Consider the following 6,942-nt stretch of genomic DNA (forward strand, 5'->3'; position numbering starts at 1 on the left):
TCCCATGCTGAACCTGCCTGGCCTCTGTGTGGGGATGCAGTTTTGCAAGTGCAGGACTTTGCCTGATGGGTGGATTTGGCTGGGCACTGGGGGCAGAGGGGCTGGGACGCCATTTAGGCCAGACTCAGTGAGGAGTGGGCATTGTGGGGACCGTGTATATGGTGGGCAGGCGCATAGGATGTGCCCAGAAGGAGGAAGCCGCTGCCACATTCTTTTGGGCGTGGGGCAGTAGGTGTTGTGCCCCTAGTCTGAAAACGATGACTAGAGCCTACAGCCACGGGGAGAACTACAACTCCCAGCCTCACTTGGGCTCCCCGCCATGGAGCAGAGACGCCTGCGCATTGGAGTCGTTTGCTCCCGAACTGCGTTTCCCTAGAGGCAGAGCGCGAGCTCCTTCCCTTCGCGCGCCGTGACGGCGCCGCAGCACGGTGACGCGCAAAGTGTGTGCCCGCCATAGCAATCGCCGCTGCCGCGGTGTGTGCGGGGCCCAGCGCAGGGGCCGGGAGCAGCGGCGGGGACCCAGCGGGGCATCGGGCAGGTACCACGGGGAGCGGGCACAGTGCGGCCCCTGGCGCAGCCTCATAGGCCGCTCCTCTGCCCAGTCCTCGGCGCCGGGGGTATTCACCTCACACACCGGCCGGGGAGGCTCGGCTTCCCTCTCCCGCCTCACACGGGGCCGCCCCCAATCAGTCCCTTCCGCCGTCGGGGCTTCCTCTGTTCCCCTCCCCCAGTGCCGGGGGGGCTTCCACAAACACGCGGGTGTGTGGGGTGGGATCTCACTTCTCGCCTCTCCTCCCCGCCCGTGTGTCAGGCTTCGCCTCACCCGGGTCATTGCCCCTCCCCCCAGTCAGGTGGGGGCTTCCCCTCCCCCACTCGTAGGGAGGTATAGCCTTCCCCCGCCCCCATCACTGTCACCCACCCACGGGGTGGAGCAGGTGTTATTTCTCTCGCTAGTCCCTACGAGGGGATGCTTCACTCCGGCTTCTTGCCAGGGTGATTGCCGACCGCTAGTGGGGTTTCAACTCCCCCCATGCACTTAGTCTATCCAGCTGCTGGGAGGGAGGTGTTTCGCCTCCTCATGTCTCTCCCCACGCCTCCTTCTCCTGCCGTTGTGGGGGGCATTGCCTTCCCCCGCACACCTACGGCTGAGGTGCCTTCATGTCTCACCTTTTCTTGTGCCTGTTAATGGGGTACGTAGTAGTGCTCCATGTATCCCTGAAGCACTTACCCTCACCTAATACTTAATCTTCTCCCCACCTGCTTTGGGTGGGGATGTGAATGCCAGCCCCCTGCAAAGGGGAGACTCCAACCACTTTCTTCCCCATGCCATCTAATGGGTGTGTGGAACTGATTAAGTATTATGCAGTCTCTCTTTGCAGAAAGTATAATAGTGTTTTGTAGTGGGCATTGGAGCGTGGTCTGCACAGTTTTTGTATCAGTTTTAACTATTTCAGTTAAGGGTATGATTTTTGTACCAAAATAGTTAAATCAGTACAATTGTTAGTGTTGACTCAGTTGTACCAGTATAAAAGATGTCTACTGATTTAGTTTAGTCCCCTTCCCATATGGGAGTAAGCTGTACTGGTATAAGTGTATCCACTCATATAAGTATATTCTACACTCGGTGTGTGTACTGCTTTAATTATACAGGCATAGTTAAAGCAGTATAACTTTTGGTTGTAGAGAAGTCCTTAATATTTCTTTTCAGTTATGTATGTAGGAATCAATTTGGAAATCTATAGCCTGAGAAATGGGGCAGCTGAAATCAGAGCATCACCTTTCATTGAGCTATTTTTTTTCCTGAGTTTTAATAAAGTTTTGTCATGATTGGGTAACAGCTATTTTAAGTTTTATTTCCTAGAAATTTAAATCTAGACTACTAGACAACTGACTGATTTAATATTTTAGGCAGGCCTTACAAAATTTTACTTGTGTGAGTAAGCATTCCTTTTTTTTTTTAATAGGCAAGTAAAATATTGATAGTTTTAAAAAATAATTATTTAATGTTTGCAGTAAGTGCAGGTAAGTACAGTTTTGTCTGGCTGGAGTTGAACTGGAAATAATTGGTAATGCTTTTCTAAGCTCCACCCACTTATCCCACCATAGTGTAATTTAATTCACAGTAAATTGTGCAGCTTCATAAGATTTTCTTTCCTTTCTTATATAAATTTTTTTAAAACTTGTTTCTAGTTTTTCACTTCCCATTTTATAATTTTCAGTTACCAAATGAATATTTTCTGCTTGTTTCCTGATCTTAGTAAAATTTCAGATTGTACATTATTTTTTTCTAAGAAGTTTCACGTTTACAATGCTTATCTATGCTGAAAACAACCAACTGAGTGCTTCATTATCATCCTTACTGTGAGAATAACACAAAACTGATAAGCAAATATCTTGCTCTGTTCTTGCTGCCAGTGACATCTTCCAGTATATTGAAGTTCCACAAGTCAAAAAAAGTTGAAATACTTTGACCTATACATTGTCAGGTTTTGCAATTAGAAGTCAGTGGAACTTGTGATCCGAAAGTCCTTTAGGTGCATTTGAAAATCCAATGTTTAGTGCTTAAATGTAGGCTTAGGAGCCTAACTTTAGGCTTCAATATTTTGGCCTTTATGCACAATAATTTTGTTAATAAATTGAAAGTTTAAAATAACTTTTTGTTGTTAAAACAGAATTGATTTTGTTTTAAGGTGACTCTTTTTTTCTTTTTTTTTTGCCACTGAGGCCTAAAACTTTGGTCGACGTTGCAGTGGTGGTCAGGGGTGCGAAAAATCCACACACGAGTGTTGTAGCTATCCCAAGCCTTCCTAATGCCTTATGTAGATGCAGCTAGGCCAAGAGAAGACTGCTTCTGTCTACCTAGCTACTGCCAGTCGGAGTGGTGCCACTCGTACAGCGATGGGAAAACTGTTGCAGAGGGCTACCTCTGCTCTGTGGATTACACTGTTGTGCCATGGTATAGATATGGTTTAACAGAGAAGTTTTTAATAAAAACCAAAACCAAAACATTTTAACTCTTAACTTTGCCCTTAATTTTAAACACATGAATAATATGACTGAAGTCAGTTACTATTTAGGATTGTACAGTTACATGCCTATTTAAGTGTGAGCCTTAATTTTCAATATTTTATATTTTGTATATAACAGCTTCATAAAATTCAAATAAGGTACCCTGACAGGAATGACATTAAAAAAACAGCATTTATCACTTAATTCATTATAAATTTTAATCTGTAGTTGCAATAGCACAAGTTTTCAGATTAGTTTTACAAGTCCTTAACCTGATTTAAACCCAATAGCTGTTTAAATTAGTGATTAAATCACTCCACCCTATTTTACCAGTTCCTGGAGAGCAATTTGAGATTGAAATTGTCAACTGGTTTATTCAAGGGAAAAGATGAGAATTAGGGCTGCTCTAATAAGTATCCTCTCCTGTAGCATAGGGGCACTTCTTGACAGTTAGGTTATGTGTACACTAGTGAGTTTCAAGCAGCATAACTGAACCGATGCAGCTGCACCACTTTAAGATCACTCGTGTAGCCGCTTTGTGCTGATGGGGAGAGAGCTCTCCCATCAACTGAGTAAAGCTACCTCAATGAGTGGGAGTAGCTGTGTTGGTGGAAGAAGCTCTCCCGCCGACATGATGATGTGCACACTCCCACTTATGCCAGCAAAACTTATGTTGCTCAGGGAAGTGTTTTTTTCACATCCCTGAGTGATGTAAATTTTGCCAGCATAAATGGTAGTGTAGATATGACCTTACAATTTACACAGTTTATGATCTTGCCCTTTCTCTTGCACTCTACTTGAATGAGGTGATGATAGTTCTGGGAGGAACTGGTTTGGATACTGTGTCTAACAGTGCCTTACATGTTCTGTAAAAATGTGTGTGCTGGGAATATTGCAGTTAATACTTTGGAATGCAAGCATTGTGTAAATCTTAGGGTACGTCTACAAAACCCACCGGATCAGCGGGTAGTGATCGATCTATCAGGGATCGATTTAGACGCGATAAAATTGATCCCTGATCACTCTGCCGTTGACTCCGGAACTCCACCGCAGTGAGAGGCAGAAGCGGAGTCGACGGGAGAGCGGCAGCGGTCGTCCGCCATCCTCACGGCCAGGTAAATCGACCTAATAGTGTAGCTGAAGTCAGTATATCTTAGGTCAGCACCTCCTGCCCCCACTGTAGACCTAGCCATAGTGCTTGTCTACACTTAAAACATTACGGTGGCACAGCTGTGCCACTGTAGCTTCAGTCTAGATGCTACCTACTCTGATTGGAAGGATTCTCCTGTTGGTGTAGGTCAGGCCTGCACAACTCCTAAAGTGGCGAGGGCCATATTACTTCAAAGAAAACAGCTGAGGGCTGACACGCCCCCAGCCCCGCCGAACCTCCCGCACCACCCAACCCCCCCAGCACTGCTTGGCCCACGGAAACAAACCCTCCTTCCCTAGCGCCACCCCACCAAAACAGCGGTATTGAACCTTGGTAATATGTTATAGCGGGCCCCTAAGGTAGTATAATTCAGGTAAAAGAAAACTGTCTTTTTGCTAGAAGTAGAATAAGATCTGCCCCCCACTTTGTAATCGATTGCCCTGTTGAATGAATGAGGTGTGAATGAGGAAGACTTGGAATGGCAGCGCCTCCAGACAGCTGCAACCCTTGGAGAGGGGATGGGAGCCAGACCAGATCAGCAGAACAGGTCAGCCACTGACTAACCACTCACCTCCTCAGCTCCCCTCCCCGGCCGCTGCCTCACCTGCCCCCGCCACTGCCTGCCCGCTCACTCCCACCCTTGGCTCGCCTCCTCAGCCCCAGCCACTGCCTGCCTGCTCACCTCCTCAGTCCCCCGGCTCGCCTACTCACTGCCCGCCTGCTTACCTCCTCAGCCCCCCCAACCCCCCAGCTCACCTGCCCCCCTGCCTGCTCACCCCCTGCCACTGGCCACCTGCTCGCCTCCTCTGCCCCCCTCCCTCACCCGCTGCTTGCTTACTCATACAATGAGCCCATGTGGGCCGCCTGTTGTGCAGGCCTGGTGTAGGTGATCCCCATCTAGAGGTGGTAGCTAGGCTTACAGAAGAATTCTTCAGTCGATCTAGCACTGTCTGCATGGGGATTTAGTTTGGCTTAACTAAACAACTCAGGGATGTGCATTTTCCACACATCTGATTGATGTAGTTATGCTGACCTAATTTTCTAGCGTAGACCAAGCCTGTCTTTTCTGATATATAGTACTTGTTCTGTATGGTGGGACTTAGAATGTGCTTGTTTTTGTTATAACAACAATTTTAAAAAGTGCATGCACTAGATGCTTTGAACAAAGAGTTAAATTTAAACTTGTGTGCGTGTACGCAGATTGAAAAAAACATCAGGAATATACTAGAGCATGGCTAATTCTCGCATTAAGTCCGCATTATGACTTAAACAGGTAATGATCCAACTTTCTAGGAAAAGTTGAGAATCCTGTTTTTTCAGGAATGGCAGTGCTGTATGTCTAGTAGGTTAGGGTGAAGAATGTACATTCTTATTACTTCCAGACTTGAACTTTGCTGATCTGTTGCCAGTACTTCCAGAGCAATCTTTTTGCTGTTCCGGCTGGAACTACTGTGGCTGACAGGGAAGGGCTCCAAAATGAGGTGTAAACTGCTCTTCACAGTTATAATGAATCAATGACATAGGGAGCTGGGAAGGCCTTGTGAGGATTATTTAGTGCCTTTGTATCCCTGGATTACAGTACTGGGGTGGGGATGACTGAAAAGATTGGATGCAATTACAAGCCCAGCATTCCCAGTAGAAAAAAAGAGAATTCTTCTGTGGAAGTAATGGACTGAAATTCTTATTTGTATTGTGCAAAGACTTGAAAATGCATTCATCAGTAGCTAATGAGTTCAGTAAGTGAGCAGGGAAACAATCAGGAAGGATTGTATATTTACTAGATATCTGCCAAGTTGTTTTAGAGGACAGGTAGCTGTCCTAAAGTAGGATCCAGCATTAGAGTCCTGGTGGGAAGTCCAGCCTGTCTTCACTCCCCGGAGCCAAGAGCTGACTTTCCTAGGAAGGCCACAGTGCCAGGAGCCTTTGAGGGGAAGGAGAGTATCTTTTATATCTGCCTCTGACTAGTCTGTATCTGTTATACGCTGAGTCCTGCTGTTCATCTAAATCTTCATGGGTTTGGACCAGATTTCTTTTCTAATACACCTCTACCCTGATATAATGCAACTCGACATAACACGGATTCAGATATAGGGTTTGGCTACACTTGCAGCTGTACAGCGCTGGGAGTTAAAGCTGTCTTCGTACAGCTGTGTAGGGAAAGTGCTGCAGTGTGGCCACATTGAGAGCTGCCAGCGCTGCAGTGTGGTCACATTTGCAGCGGTGTTGGGAGTGGTGCATTATGGGCGGCTATCCCAGCATTCAAGTGGCTGCAACGTGCTTTTCAAAAGAGGGGGGTGGGGTGGAGTGTGACAGGGAGCGTGGGGAAGATAGAGTGGATTTTTGGAGCTGACACTGTGTCAGCTCCCTGCCTTGCAAGTTCTAAGGACTTGGAGATACACAGCACCAACCTTCAATCATTTTAAAAGTTTCGACCCCTTCCCCCACCCCTCTCTCATTCACTAAATGCAAATAGCCTTCCGACCAGATAAGCAGCTGCTCCAAAATGGACCCTCTCTCCCCCACTCCGGGCTGCTTCTCTCCTCAAGCAAACACTAGGGGATCCCCCCTCCCTGCCTCTGCTCAAGCAAACAGTAACTGTGTTTGTTTTTTAGATAAGCAGCTCCTGGAGCCCCGAGTTCACAACAAAACAAAGAGAGGCATCATAACAAAACAAAGAGTGTTATCTTTACTTAAAAAGCATTATGGGAAGGTTCTGGAGGTCAGTTACAGCATAGTAAGATTAATCACTGTTTACACTGGCACCCCAGTGCTGCAAGAGCAGC

The 6,942-nt window shown here is 46.8% G+C and overlaps 1 protein-coding gene across 1 annotated transcript in view; it reads left to right on the plus strand.

Annotated features, from left to right (window-relative positions):
• Nucleotides 1-440: 440 nt before the first annotated feature.
• The window catches only part of DCAF1 (DDB1 and CUL4 associated factor 1), a 116,455-nt gene continuing 109,953 nt past the window's right edge, over nt 441-6,942 (plus strand). The window contains exon 1 of the mRNA XM_075073038.1: nt 441-538. The gene's annotated coding sequence lies outside the window, so the exon portion shown is untranslated. The remainder of the gene's footprint in view (nt 539-6,942) is intronic.

The sequence above is a fragment of the Chelonoidis abingdonii genome, chromosome 16 (genome assembly GCF_003597395.2).
Source record: "Chelonoidis abingdonii isolate Lonesome George chromosome 16, CheloAbing_2.0, whole genome shotgun sequence".
Classification (NCBI taxonomy): domain Eukaryota; kingdom Metazoa; phylum Chordata; order Testudines; family Testudinidae; genus Chelonoidis; species Chelonoidis abingdonii.